Source organism: Capra hircus, chromosome 2 (genome assembly GCF_001704415.2).
Source record: "Capra hircus breed San Clemente chromosome 2, ASM170441v1, whole genome shotgun sequence".
NCBI classification, from domain to species: Eukaryota; Metazoa; Chordata; class Mammalia; order Artiodactyla; family Bovidae; genus Capra; species Capra hircus.
Genome location: NC_030809.1, coordinates 14,622,627 through 14,638,678, shown reverse-complemented (window position 1 = coordinate 14,638,678; position 16,052 = coordinate 14,622,627). Strand labels below are relative to the sequence as shown.

The 16,052-nt window shown below is 43.9% G+C and overlaps 1 protein-coding gene across 1 annotated transcript in view; it reads right to left on the bottom strand.

Moving 5' to 3' along the window:
- Positions 1 to 2,886, bottom strand: part of ZBTB8A (zinc finger and BTB domain containing 8A) — a 61,158-nt gene extending 58,272 nt beyond the window's left edge. The window contains exon 1 of the mRNA XM_018057844.1: positions 2,524 to 2,886. The gene's annotated coding sequence lies outside the window, so the exon portion shown is untranslated. The remainder of the gene's footprint in view (positions 1 to 2,523) is intronic.

Below are 16,052 nucleotides of genomic sequence, written 5' to 3'. Positions count from 1 at the left end.
GAGAAACACCAAGAGCTGGGGAGGACTTCCCTGGCACTCCTGTGGCTAAGACTCAGTGCTCCCAATGTAAGCGGTATGGGTTGGATCCCAAGTCGGGGAGCTAAAAGAAATGTAGAAAATGGAAGGCTGGGGAGAGTAAGGAAAGATGGAGTCAGAAAGGAACAATAGACTGTGGGGCAGTAGGACATCCCGGGGCTCCCCTTGCGGCTCAGCTGGTACAGAATCTCCCTGTAATGCAGGAGACCTGGGTTCAATCCCTGGGTTGGGAAGATCCCCTGGAGAAGGGAAAGGCTACCCACTCCAGTATTCTGGCCTGGAGAATTTCAAGGACTGTATAGTCCATGGGGTCGCAAAGAGTCGGACACAACTGAGCGACGTTCACAGGACATCGTGGGACCAGTTCCTGTGGACTTGGTACACTCTTTAGGGCCTTGGGCTTTTGGTCTGAGTAAGAAGGGGACCCACTGAAGATGAGGAGCCACTGACCAACTCTAAGCAAAAAAGTGACAGGAACTTTCCTCAAGGGGATCAAAACACTCGCACCAAATTCTTTAATTATTATAAACAGATAGGTCACTGAAAAGGTTAAGCCTATTAGACATAAATTCCACTTTATCTAGAAAATAAGATTTAAATGATACAGGATGAATCAAGTATTACCCTATCTTACAAAGTTTGGGGGCTCAAATCATCATCAACAGCAGAGCTGGTGATTTCAAGGCCGCAAGATAAGTTCTGGCAGGCTGCTTTCTTTCATGGGGAATTCAGGACTTGAAAGAAGCCAAGGTACTCAGGATGCCCCGGTCTAATATTTCACAGCCTAACCCAAACATGCCCATTTGGCTGGGGGTGGCAGGTTAGATTCTCACTTCCCATTTACCATTTGTGTGGCCAGGGGCACTCCCAGGAATAAAGGTATCTGATTCCTGGTTATACTCTGCCTGACAGCCCTTCAGTGAAGGGCTCTTGCTCCAGGGGTCCCACAAACTCTAGCCTTATCTGAGACTCGGGGAAGATTAGAGAGGAAGTTTTGAGCCTAAGGTTTATTCTGCTGAGGATTTTAGACTTGTTTCTGATAAGATCGGTTAAGGGCTTTAGAGCATGGGAACGATATGACTTGCTTACTTTAAGAATATGGAGGTGACTTTAGGAGGAAATGAAGAGCAAGAACAGGAGGCAAGGGCGCTGGAAGCCTGCCACTGTTCACCTCCTGGCTTAACGTTTAAATACTTAATGCGTTTCCTCACCTAGAAAGTGGAAAAACCACCGGCCTGACTAGATGGTTGTTTTATGTGAAAATAAGTGAAATAATTCATATAGGCGAAAGCACTCCATTTACTAAAGTTCTTCAAATATAGAGGCTTATTAAGAACAGAAGTAATACTGATGTGTGTAGTTTAAAAGCCCAATAGGTGAGAATCTACCGCTTGCAAACGCATTTTGTACTAAGCCTAACATAAGGTTATATGTCTACTATATTTCAATTTAAAAAGAAAAACGACAGCCGGGGGCGGGGGGGAACCGCCTTTGAAAGACACAGAACCTGGCTACTGGCACAATCAATAATAAATAAGCGCATTTGAAGGCGAAGGTGCCAAACCGCTATTAACTTACAAAAGATGCCGTCTACATGGGCAGAAGGTGCGTATGTGTGAGTCCGTCATAAAACAGTAATTACAGCACAATATTAGTTAGGTATAGTAAGTCTGCTTGGGTTCTAAGCCCGGATCTGTCGCGTCACGATATAAAACCAAAGGATGGAAGATGTACGGAGAAACTCGGACTCCTGACCGCAAGTGACAAGCCCCAGACCTCGGCCGCCCCATCCGGCGGGCCACCCATCACTGGCCGCGCAGCCTGAGCCCCGCCGGCCGCCGACCCTCCGGGAGTCTGCGGCGCCCGACGGCTCCAGACACGCCCGGCACCGGCCCCGCGCCGCCTTCCCGCCACCGCCGCCAGGAGGCTCCGCGCGCCTTCCCGCCTTTCCCCGCGCCACGGCCGGGCCGGGCCGGGCGGCCAGGCGGGCGCGGCGCTCGGCGGGGGCGGTCGGGCGGGCGCGGGCGGCGACGGCGCGGCCATTGTCCCGCAGCCCCTCCCGGGCGCGCAGGCGGACAGGGCCGGGCGGCAGGGCGGGCGCGGCGGCCGCGCAGTCCGGGAACCGGTGCGCCCCGCCGCCGCAGCCCGCCTCTCCTCGCCGGCCACCGCAGCGAGGCCAGGTTCTCGGCGCCGGCCGCCCGGCCGCGCCTCCTTTGTGACCGTCTCCAGCCCCTCAGACCGGCGCGCCACCGCCGCTGCGCCCGGGGCTGCAAATGGCGCCCGCTCGCCTCTGCGCCTCCCGCCGCTCTCCCAGCCCGGGGACGTCTGGGGCGACAGCGCCCGAGCCGTATCCCGCCGCCACCGCCCGGGGAGCAAAGCCCGCGGCGCCTTCGCCCGCGCCTCCGCCCGCAGCGAGGCTTGCGGGCCCGTGCGAGGCTGCCCCGACGCCCCGCCCGCCCTCCGCCCGCGCGGCGCGCAGCCACTTACCGCGGGCCGCGGCGCAACGGCGGGTCGCGCGCGCGGGCTGGGGGGAAGATTCCCGGTTCTCGGCGGGGGAAATTCCCCCTTTCGAAGCCGTTCCTTTGCGCCCCAAAACAAGTAGCCCCAACGTGAGAGAAACAAAAGGTATTTGCTGACGTGGGCGTTGGACAGAAACGCCCGAGGGCTGGGGACACAATTAAAGGGGCAACGCACAGATTTCAGGCACCAACCAGCAGCTTCGCCCACTCCCCCTGCCCTTCCCTACACCCCGCTGCACGCTCCAGAGGCGCTGGGGTGCCCAGATCCCCGAGCAGTTGGCTACGGAATCATTATTTAGTCAGGAGCTTAAATTTTAAATTGTACTTTACGTTGGGAAAGGCGCCTCCGGAGGGCAGAAGGGCTGGATTTCTAGGATCTGGGGAATTTGGTTTAGGAAAGAGGGAGGGACTTAGGCGTGCCCACAATTACTGTATAAGTACATGTGACATTATTGTACTTAAGTTTAGCAGCGTCAAATGGAAGAGATCTGTACAGAATTTTTCCTTTTATTGAGGCATTCATTTTAGTCAGGGATACCTTTTCTAAATCTCTACAGGTCACAAGCATTGCATTTTCTTTGAAGAGGCTAACTCAAGAAGCTGAGATAAGAGAAAATAATTCTTGGTTAAGTTCAAAGAAAATAAAAAACTAGTAAGAATAGCAGATTTTGTGTTTTCAAATACAAAAATTCATTGTAGATCAAGTCTTTCTTCTGACATATTTATGTCCCTAATATTCAGAGTTCAGACGTCAGATTATGTATTTGCTAAAATCTTTATAATCACTGAATTTTCATTGTTACTATAGAAACAATTTTATAAATTAGTTTTCTAGTTCCTTATGTTGGAGTAAAGTACTGAAAAGTTCTGTGATATGGTAAAACAAACAAGACTCAAATTTTCAAAATATTTAGTCTTTGATGGACTTCTCTCATGTCATATTCAGTTATACTGGACAAAGTTTGTTACTTTGGTTTCATCATAATTAATTATGTGCTTTGAGGACCATATTCTCTACTAGAGGGCTTCCTTAGGGACACAGTGGTAAAGAATATTCCTACAATGCAGGGGATGCAGTTTTGATCCCTAGGTGGGGAAGATCCCCTGGAGAAGGAAATGACAACCCACTCCAGTATTCTTGCCTAGGCAATCTCATGGACAGGGGAGCTTGGCAGGCTACAGTTCATAGGATACAAAACACAACTATCTCTTAATATCACTTCTGTATTACTCTCCAGTTATTTTGCTATTTAGTTCCATTTCCTCACATAGTTCTGCACAGTCATTAAAAATGTGTTTGAAAACCATTAGGTATCAGGAATGTTGAATGTACTCAGACTATTTTACTAGCATCCCCATTGATAATTCTCCTAGAAAGCCCTGGGCATTGTTATAGAAAAGATTTTGGTTGGTTTTTTTTTTTTTTTTTAGCTTTAATTGAAACATGCAAAAGAGTTCTACAAACTTGTTCCTCAGTAGAGCACATCAGATTAGTGATAAACTCTTTGTTGCAAGGAAGAAATCAGTTCAGTTCAGTTCAGTCGCTCAGTCATGTCTGACTCTTTGCGACCCCATGAATCACAGCACGCCAGGCCTCCCTGTCCATCACCAACTCCCAAGAGTTTACCCAAACTCACGTCCATCGAGTCAGTGATGCCATCCAGCCATCTCATCCTCAGTTGTCCCCTTCTGCCCCCAATCCCTCCCAGCATCTGGGTCTTTTCCAATGAGTCAGCTCTTCGCATGAGGTGGCAAAAGCATTGGAGTTTCAGCTTTAGCATCAGTCCTTCCAATGAACACCCAGGACTGATCTCCTTTAGAATGGACTGGTTGGATCTCCTTGCAGTCCAAGGGACTCTCAAGAGTCTTCTCCAACACCACAGTTCAAAAGCATCAATTCTTCGGCACTCAGCTTTCTTTAGAGTTCAACTCTCACATCCATACATGACCACTGGAAAAACCATAGCCTTGACTAGGCGGACTTTTGTTGGCAAAGTAATGTCTCTGCTTTTGAATATGCTGTCTAGGTTGGTCATAACTTTCCTTCCAAGGAATACGCGTCTTTTAATTTCATGGCTGCAATCACCATCTGCAGTGATTTGGGAGCCCAAAAAAAAAAAGTCTGACACTGTTTCTGCTGTTTCCCCATCTATTTCCCATGAAGTGATGGGACCAGATGCCATGATCTTTGTTTTCTGAATGTTGAGCTTTAAGCCAACTTTTTCACTCTCCTCTTTCACTTTCATCAAGAGGCTTTTTAGTTCCTCTTCACTTTCTGCCATAAGGGTGGTGTCATCTGCATATCTGAGGTTATTGATATTTCTCCCAGCAATCTTGATTCCAGCTTGTGCTTCTTCCAGCCCAGCGTGTCTCATGATGTACTCTGCATAGAAGTTAAATAAGCAGGGTGACAATATATAGCCTTGACGTACTCCTTTTCCTATTTGGAACCAGTCTGTTGTTCCATGACCAGTTCTAACTGTTGCTTCCTGACCTGCATATAGGTTTCTCAAGAGGCAAGTCAGGTGGTCTGGTATTCCCATCTCTTTCAGAATTTTCCACAGTTTATTGTGATCCACACAGTCAAAGGCCACGGAAGAAATAGTAAGGTTTTTTTCCCTCCACTTCCCCCTCTAGCTTCTGAAACTCTTTTATATAGTTGGAGAATTCCTTACATTATGAGTAATTGGTAGGAGGTTGAATTGGCCATCTGCAACAGAATCTGGAAATGCCAGTGGTTTGCTTTCCCAGAATCTTTTGTGGTTAAGACAATGGCCATGGTCTACACTTTGATAGTCAGATGCACCCTCCAGGGACTTTGAAGAGGGAGCTGTAAGAAGCAGGAAAACTCAAAGAATCTTTTCTAGCCGTGGTGACAGTTGCAGCAAGACAGAATCTCCAAGGTGTCCAGTGCCAGTGCTATCAGTGGGGCCAGCTGCCATGGAGAAATGCTCGTATCCTCACCAGGCCAGTTCTATGGTATGACTTGGCTGTTGTTTCTGCCTGGTTAACATAAGCTCCAACCCCTGTGCTTTGCTCTTCCTGTGAATCTATGGACTTTTAATGATTCACTTCTGTTTAAATCAGTCAAGGCCAGTCTTTGTGCAACCAAGAACCCTACCTGGTACAAAATATGAAAAGGCATTTGGACATATAGCCATATAGCTTTTTACAACAGATGAAATTGTTGGAGGTAAAATGTCATCCCTGTTATATAGATGGGAACTAAAACCATAGATATAGATGGAGAGAGAGCCTATGAAGTAAGAAGAGGAGAAACTCGAAACCAAACATCACCAACTTCATCATCTCGTGGCTGGCTAGAGGAAGGTGAAACTGTGGTTGAGTCTTAAGAAGTGACTAGAGTGAAAGGAGGAGATGTGGGATAGTGTGGTATTGTAAAAACTAGAAGAGAGTAATTCAAAAAGGAAGAACAGAACAGGAGTGTTCAATACATCTCTTCACACTCCAAGAGAAAATATCTATTAACAACTTGGAAATCATTAATTTCAGAGAACACTGTTGAGCTTGATTTAAGGGAGCAAATTCCAGATGATCGGACTATGTGGGGATGGAGAAATTGAGATGGTGAGAATAGGCAGTTCTTGAGAGATCTGGTTACAAAAGTGATATTCTAATTACTATTGCTGTGTAACATGCCAGCCCAAACATCGAGGCATATGTCAAAAGACTTTGATTATGCTCATGGATTCCATGGGTCAAGAATTTGACTAGTCCCAGCAGAGATGGCTTGTCTCTGTTCCACAATGTCTGGAGTCTAACTGGGAAGACTTGTGGCTGAGAGTGATTTAAACTGCTGGAAACTGGAATCATCCAGAGGTTTCTTCATTCACAGATCTAGTACCTAGGCTGGTGTAGCCAAAGTTTGGCCTCTATACCCTGGTACTGAGTTGAACCTCAGAGACAAAATGTTGGATAAAGTGTAAAAGAACAGACTTTACTGCTTTGCTAGGCAAAAGGGACCACAGAGGGAAAATGCCCTCAAGACTGTATGCCCCAACCTGGAAGGGATAGTGAGGAGTTCTATAGTATATGTTAGTCACTCAGTCATGTCCAACTCTTTATGACCCCATACACTGCCACCACCAGGCTCCTCTGTCCATGGGATTTTCCAGGCAAGGAGACTGGAGTGCTTTGCCAATTCCTTCTCCAGGAGATCTTCCCAACCCAGGGTTTGAACCTGGGTCTCCTGTACTGCAGGCAGATTCTTTACTTAGTGAGCTAATGCTGACTTTAAAATATGCACAACATGAGTCTCAAGTTTCATGTGGGAAAAAATGAGGACTGCAACCCAGAAGACAGCATTTCAGATAACTGAGAAACTGCCTTGAGGAGGCAAGAGGAGAAGCTAAAATATATAGGAGTTTTCTAACAAAGGGCAGGTAGTCAGAAACATCAAAAGATTACTGTTAATTAAAGAAACCAGATATGTCAAGTTAAGGAATTTAGTGCTTTTCTATATATGGGAAGATGCAAGAGTCTGGACTAACTGAAATTATTCCTTTGATATTTACCACAGCTATCTGGAGTCAGCATCTTATATTTTCACACCCTGAGTTTCCTCAGGGCTCAGCATAGGGAGTGGCTCCAGTCTGCTGCAGGCTACTGTGTGTGTGTGTGTGTGTGTGTGTGTGTGTGACTCAGTTGTGACCAACTCTCTGTGAGCCCATGGACTGTAACTCGCCAGGCTCCTCTATGAAATTCTCCAGGCAACAATACTGGAGTGGGTATCCTAGCCCTTCTCCAGGGGGATCTTCTCAACTTGTAGCCACGCGTTCTGGGAAACAAACTCACTCATAAGGACAATGCAGATAGTGGAGTGCAGTTTATTACACCAGCGGGCCCAAGGCAGAGTCTCCTCTTAGCCAAGGACCCCGACCAGTATTTGTGAAAATCTTTTATACCTCATGTGTACATGTCGGAATCCACCGCTCCAAATTCCTTGAGACTTACATAAACCAGGGAAAATACAATCCCAATAACCCCATCATTCACGTGCTATGTGCTCATGTGCTCAGTCAAACAATTAGCCAATAATCAATAAACCCGAGGTTACACTCTGATAGATACAGAAAAATTTATGGCCTGTCTGGAGGAAGGGGTGATTAGTGTATGTTTTCTCTTAGGCGATGAGTAACCTAGATACGATCTTCAAGGTTCCCCTGTCTGGAGGGGGTCGTATCCTTCCTTCTGTTGTTGTTTTCATAGGCACTAAACACAGAGTTCAGAGTCCATTGGAAAGGTGGCTGAGCATGATCAGCATGAACAGGCCTAAGACGGAGTCCAGGCCCTATGAATTCCTTCTTCAAACTCAGGAATCGAACTGGGGTCCCCTGCATTGCAGGCAGATTCTTTACCAGCTGAGCTACCAGGGAAGCCTGTTAAATAAGATAGTAATGTGTATAGCTACACATTCTATTACCAAAGAAGAAAGGGAGAAAAGGTAGTGAAGGACAGATAATAGTCTTCTGTAATCAATATTGTTACTTGTAGAGAATAGAATCCACTCTGGGTAGTTTAAACAGAAGGGACATTATTAGACAACGTTAGATGGCTGGTGAATCTCTAGGTGGTCCAGAGAATCATGTTTAGTTGCTCAAAGTTTAGGACATTACTAACCAGGGGAAACTGCCAGCTACATCACCAGGCTATAGTCATAGAACTCTCAGTGCTGCCGCTTCCTGATACTATAACATTAGAAACGGCAGTCACTGCCAGAGCTGCCCCAGAAGAACCAAGTGCCTTCAGACTGCTTGCAAGAAGAGCGGATCTACCCATGGGCATATCTTCTGCCTCACATTTTTCATTTCCTCCTTTCCAGACTCATGTGGATGCATCTGTTTGAACTATATAGCTTCAGGGGAGTCAAAAATGTAGTCTTTTGCACTCCAGCATATAAGAAGGGAATTGGAAAGTAGTGAACCAATATACATTCCATCATTTTGTATACTAGTTATTCATACAACCTTTCCATACTTAAAAAAACACCAATAGCAATGAAATGTTCCCACTTAATATAACTCACTTGTCATTATAGGAAAAAAGCTTCTCACCTTGTCTGTGAAAGGAAACACTCAGTGTCTCATCAGGAACTTCATCAATCCCTGGGAAATGTTCATATCTCATCTGCACAGTCATAATATGATTTTCTGTAATCAAGAAAGAAAATGGGTATAGCTAATACAATCCTTATTCCTGAAACTGGTCACAAGGCAATAGTTAACATTTATAACCTCTTTCATCTATTCTCTATTCTGTGTTCCATATGTCATAATATCTTTTGTCTCTTACAATCATTTTTTCCCTTAAATCTATTACATTGGATATTAGGGATTACTATCTTCTGGATTCTTTTAGTTCGAAAATACCTGTCATAGATTTTTCTATTTTATTTTAAACCATTCCTTTTTAAAATATGTATATATATGCCTTGGTAAATCATATTGTTGGATTTTTAACTGTTCTGAGAGTCTGGGCCTTTTACTTTTGAATTTAATGCAATTGCATTTATTGTATTTACATTTAAATTAGGGTTTGCTTCTGTCACTTTAAAAATTCATTTCCATCATAGTTTATTATAGGATATTGAATATAGTTTCCTATGCTATACAACACAATTTTATTATTTACTGTCATATTATTTTGTATTTTATTTATTTATAGCTCTGAGCAGGAGCTTTAAGAGGCATCTTATGTTTCCACCAACTTTCTTGTTCTTCCACTCTGCTGCAAGACTTGTTGTTCAGTTATTCAGTCGTGTCCGACTCTGCAACCCCTTTGACTGCAGCACACCAGGCTTCCCTGTCCTTCAGCATCTCCTGGAGCTTGCTTAAACTCATGTCCATTGAGTCAGTGATGCCATCCAATCATCTCATCCTCTGTCATCCTCTTTTCCTCCTGCCTTTATTCTTTCCCAACATCAGGGTCTTTTCCAATGAGTTGGCATTTGAATGGTGGCCAAAGTGTTGAAGGTTCAGCTTCAGCATCAGTCCTTCCAATAAATATTCAGAACTGATTTCCTTTAGGATGGACTGGTTGGATCTCCTTGCTGTCCAAGTGATTCTCAAGAGTCTTCTCCAACACCACAGTTCAAAAGCATCAATTCTTCGGTGCTCAGCTTTCCTTTTGGTCCAACTCTGACATCCATACATGACTATTGAAAAAACCATAGCTTTGACTATACAGACTTTTTTTGGCAAAGTAATGTCTTTGCTTTTTAATACACTGTCTAGATTTGTCATAGCTTTTCTTTCAAGGAGCGAGCATCTTTTAATTTCACCTTTTAAAGTCACCATCTGGAGTGATTTTGGAACCCAAGAAAATACAGTCTGTCACTGCTTCCATTGTTTCCCCATGTATTTGCCATGAAGGTATGGGACTGAAAGCCATGATCTTTGTTTTTTGAATGTTGAGTTTTAAGCCAGCTTTTTCCCTCTCCTCTTTCACATTCATCAAGAGGCTCTTCAGTTCCTCTTCACTTTTCTGCCATAACGGTGGTGTCATCTGCATATCTGAGGTTGTTGATATTTTTCCTGGTGATCTTGATTCCAGTTTGTGATTCATCCAGCCTGGCATTTTGCATGAAGTACTCTGCATAAAAGTTAAATAAGCAGAGTGATAATATTCAGCCTTGATGTACCCCTTTCCCAATTTGGAATCAGTCCATTGTTCCATGTCTGGTTCTAACTATTGTTTCTTGACCTGCATACAGGTTTCTCAGGAGGCAGGTAAGGTGGTCTGGTATTCCTATCTCTTTCAGAATTTTCTGCAGTTTATTATGACCCACAAAGTCAAAGACTTTAGCATAGTTAATGAAGCAGAATTAGATGTTTTTCTGGAATTCCCTTGCTTTTTCTATGATCCATTGGATTTTGATGATTTGATCTCTGGTTCCTCTGCCTTTACTAAATCCAGCTTGTACATCTGGAAGTTCTTGGTTCACATACTGTTGAAGCCTAGCTTGGAGAATTTTGAGCATGACCTTGCTAGCATGTGAGATGAGTGCAATTGTGTGGTGGTTTGAACATTCTTGGCATTGCTTTTCTTTGGGATTGGAATGAAAACTGATCTTTTCTAGTCCTATGGCCACTGCTGAATATTCCAAATTTGCTGGCATATTGAGAGCAGCACTTTCACAGCATCATCTTTTAGGATTTGAAATAGCTCAACTGGAATTCCATCACCTCCACTAGCTTTGTTCATAGTGATGCTTCCTAAGGCCCACTTGATTGCACACTTGCAGAATGTCTGGCTCTAGGTGAGTGATCACATCATCATGGTTATCTGGGTTGTTAAGAGCTCTTTTGTTTAGTTCTTCTGTGTATTCTTGCCAGCTCTTCTTACTATCTTCTGCTTCTGTTAGGTCCATACCGTTTCTGTCCTTTATTGTGCCCATCTTTGCATGAAATGTTCCCTTAGTATCTCTAATTTGCTTAAAGAAAACTCTAGTCTTTCCCATTCTGTTGTTTTCCTCTATTTGCATTGTTCACTTAGGAAGGTTTTCTTATCTCTCCTTGCTATTCTTTGGAACTCTGATTCAGATGGACACATCTTTCCTTTTTTCCTTTTCCTTTTGCTTGTCTTCTTTTCTTAGCTATTTGTAAGAGCTCCTCAGACAACCATTTTGCCTTCTTTGCATTTCTTTTTCTTGCCTCCTGTACAATGTCACCAACTTCTGTCCATTGTTCTTCAGGCCCTCTGTCTATCAGATCTAATCCCTTGAATCTATTTGTCCCTTTCACTATATAATCATAAGGGATTTGATTTAGGTCATACCTGAATGGCCTAGTGGTTTTCCTTACTTTCTTCAATTTAAATTTGAATTTGGCAATAAGGAGTTCATGATCTGAGCCACAATCAGCTCCCTGTCTTGTTTTTTGCTAACTGTATAGAACTTCTTCATCTTCAAATGCAAAGAATACGATCAATCTGATTTTGGTACTGACCATCAAGTGATGTCCATGTGTAGAGTCATTGTCTCTTGTGTTGTTGGAAGAAGATGTTTGCTATGACTAGTGCATTCTCTTGGCAAAACTCTGTTAGCCTTTGCCCTTCTTCATTTTGTACTCCAAGGCCAAACTTGTCTGTTATGCCAAGTATCTCTTGACTTCTCACTTTTGCAGTCCAGTCCCCTATGATGAAAAGGACATCTTTTTTTTTTGGTGTTACTTCTATAAGGTCTTGTAGGTCTTCATAGAACCATCCAGCTTCAGCTTCTTCAGCATTAGTGGTTGGGACATAGACTTGGATTACTTGAATGGTTTACCTTGGAAATGAACTGAGATCATTCTGTTGATTTTGAGATTGCACCCAAATACTGCATTTCAGACTCTTTTGTTGACTAGAAAGTCTACTCCATTTCTTCTGAGGAATTCTTGCCCGCAGTAGTAGATATAATGGTCATCTGAATTAAATTCTCCCATTCTCGTCCATTTTAGTTCACTGAGCCCTAAAATGTCAATATCCACTCTTGCCATCTCCTGTTTGACCACTTCCAATTTACCTTGATTCATGGACCAATGTTCATAGGAACATTCCAGGTTCCTATGTGATATTTTTTCACAGCATCGGACTTTACTTTCACCACCAGACACATCCACAACTGAGCGTTGTTTCTGCTTTGGCTCAGCCTTTTCATTCCTTTTGGAGCTATTTCTTCTGCTCTTCTTTAGTGGCATATTGGACACCTACTGACCTGGGGACAGGGGTTCTGGCAGCAGCGGTCCTGGGAGGTGCAGTGTGGCATAAGTCCTCTTAGAGGAGGTCGCCATTAGCCCCACCATAGAGCCACCAAGCAGGTGACCCACAAACTAGAGAACAATTGTACCAAAGAAGTCCTTGCCCTGTTGCAAAAGTTATAGGGCCCACAACAGATTTCCCAACCTGGGGATCCAACAAAGGGACTGAGAAACCCCAGGGAATTTGACTTTGAAGGCCAGTGGGATTTGATTACAGAACTCCCACACGACTAGGGAAACAGAGACTCTTGGGGGGCAAAAACAAACCTTGTGTGCGCCAGGACCCAGGAGGAAGGAGCAGTGACCTCACGAGAGACTGAGACAGACTCGCCTGTGAGTGCTCAGGAGTCTCCTGGCTCAGGAGTCTCCTGCCGAGGCATGGACCAACAGTGGTCTGTGCAGGGTTAGGGACACTGACTGCAGCAGTCCTGGGAAATGAGGCATGCTGGCATAAGTCCTTTTGGAGGAGGTCACCATTATTCCTACCGTAGTTTGGCCATAGGCCAAACTACAGGGAAGGGACACAGCCCTACCCATCAGCAGAAAACTGGATAAAGATTTACTGAGCATGGCCTCTCCCACCAAAGCAAGACCCAGTTTTTCCCATAGCCAGTCCCTCCCTTCAGGAAGCTTCCACAAGCCTCTTATCCTCATCCATCAGAGAGCAGACAGAATGAAAACCACAATCACAGAAAACTAAGCAAATTGATCACATGGATCTCAGCCTTGTCTAACTCAATGAAACTATGAGCCATACTGTGTAGGGCCACCCAAAATGGACAGGTCATGGTAGTGAGTTCTGACAAAACGTGGTCCACTGAAGAAGGGAATGGCAAACCACTTCAGCATTCTTGCCTTGAGATTCCCATGAACAGTATGAAAAGGCTGAAAGACTAGTGTGACCCAAATAGGGGCTGTTCTTACAGCCCAGCCTATGCCTTAGAGTGAAACACATAGAACCATAGAAGCTGACTTGCAATCACCAACATATAATAAGCAATAAAATACTTGTTGGTTGTTGTAAACCATGTGTTGGCAAAGTACAATCCATGGGCCAAATCCAGTCTATTGTCTTTGTAAGGCTTAGATTTTTTCTTCATTTTTGAAAGATTGAAAAGTAATCAAAACATGTATATGTGGTCAATTAATTTATGACAAAGGAGCCAAGAATATAAACTGGAGAAAGGCCTGTCTCTTTAATAAATGGTGTTGGGAAAACTGGACAGCCACATGCAAAGAAATGAAAATAGACCACTATCTTATACCATACACAAAAATCAGCTCAAAATGGATTAAAGCCTTGAATGTAAGACCTGACACCATAAAATTCCTAGAAGAAAACTCTTTGGCAGTAAGCTCCTTGACATAGGTCTTGGTGATGATTTTTTGGATTTGACACCAAAAGCAAAAATCAACAAATGGGACCACATCAAACCAAAAATTTCTGCATAGTAGAGGAAACAATTAACAAAATGAAAAGGCAACCTACTGAACGGGAGAAAATATTTGCATATCATTAAAGAAGTCATACAACTGAATAGCAAAAAAATGAACACTCTGATTTTAAAATGGGAAGTGGATCTGAATATATATATTTAAAAAGAAGACACACAAAGGGCCAACAGTATATGAAAAGGTGCTCAGCATCACTATCATCAGGGAAATGCAAATCAAAGCTTACATCTGTTAGAATGGCTGTTCTCAAAAAGACAAGAGATGAGTTTGGGTGAGGATGTAGAGAAAAGGGAGCCACTGTATGCTGTTAGTGGGAATGTAAATTGGTCTACCCATTATGGAAAACAATATGGAAGCTCCTCAAAAATTCAAAAATAGTACTACCATATGATCCAGTATCTGAAGGAGACAGGAACACGAGACAAAAGACACATGCACCTGCACGTTCATTTGCTGCACTATTTACAGTAGTCAAGGCATGGAAGCAGGCTAAATGTTCATCTATGGATGAATGAATGAAAGAAAATGGTGGTCCAGTGGTTAAGAGTCTTCCTGGCAGTGCAGGGAACACGTGTTCGATCCCTGGTCTGGGCAGATTCCATATGCCACAGGGCAGCTAAGCCCATGCACCACGCCTACTGAGCCTTTGTTCTAGAGTCAGTGCTCCTCACAAGAGAAACTACTGCAATGAGAAGCCCGCGAACCACAACAACGAGTAGCCCCCACTTTCTGCAACGAGAGAAAGCCAAAATAATAAATAAAATTAAAAGAAGTATTCAACTTTAAGGGTTTCCCAGGTGGCACAGCGGTAAAGAATCCGCCTGCCAATGCAGGAGACATAGGTTCGATCCCTGGGTCGGGAAGACCTCTGGAGTAGGAAATGGCAACCTGCTCCAGTATTCTTGCCTGGAAAACTCCATGGCGAGAGAAGCCTGGCAGGCCACAGTCCATGGGATCACAAAGAGTTGAACAGGACTGAGCAACTAAGCACACACGCATACATTTCACTTAAAAAAAGAGAAAAAAGAAAACATGGTATACGTATACAATGGAGTATTATTTAGTCACAAAAAGAATAAAATTTTGTCATTTGCAACAATACGGATGACCCTGAGGGCATAATCATGCTAAGTGAAATAAGTCAGAGGATATGTAAATACTGTATGATCTCACTTATATGTGGGATCTAAGCAAACCGAAACAAAACGAATGAGCTCATAGACGCAGAGAACAGATTGGTGGTTGCCAGAGGCAGGGAGATGGGGAATGGGCAAAATAGGTGACCCCACAGAGGTCTGGACTTTCCTCATAGCTCAGTTGGTAAACCATCTGCCTGCAATGCAGGAGACCGAGGTTCAGTCCTGGGTCAGGAAGATCCCCTGGAGAAGGAAATGGCAACCCACTCCAGTATTCTTGCCTGGAGAATCCCATGGAAAGAGGAGCCTGGCAGGCTATAGTCCACAGGATTGCAAGAGTCGGACACGACTTAGCGACTAAACCACCACCACCACTACCCCAGAAGTCCAAACTGCCAATTATAGAATAAGTCATAAGGATGTAATGACAGTATGGTGACTATAGTTAACAATACTGCTTTGTACATTTGAAAGTGGCTAAAAAAGTAGATCTTAAACATTCTCATCACAAGGGAAAAAATTTGTCTAGCTATGCGTGGTGACGGATATTAAATAGGCTTATTGGAATGATCCTTTCACAGTATATACAAATATCAAATCATTATGTTGTATACTCTAACATAATATTATATGTCAATTGTATCTCAAAAAAAAGTAATCAAAAGAAGAATAATATTTTGTGACATGTAAAAGCTATATGAAGTTCAAACTTTAGTGTTCATATAATATTGTCAGAACACGGTCACACTCATCCATCTACATATGTTTCTGGCTGCTTAAATGCCACAAGGGCAGGGCTGAGGAGCTACAACTGAGACCCTATGTCCTACAAAGTCCAAAACATTGACTGTCCAGCCCTTCATGCAAAAAAAATTTCCAGCCTCTGTTGTAAGCTACAGAGATATTGAAGTTGGTTGTAACCTCAGCAAAAATGACTAATATAGTCAAATAGAGTTTAAGGGGAGAGAGGGGACTAGCTCTGGAGAAGGGAATGCCAGGCACCACTGAACTGCTCTGGATCATTCCCATGTGCTGTCCTGGTGGACACGCAGCCCTTCTGAGCTTTTACCTTGCCGCTCTTCCAGAGAAGCAGCACTGGCATGAAGTGATCTCTTAGCTTGTAATTCCTTAGCCTTGGGTATTTGGAA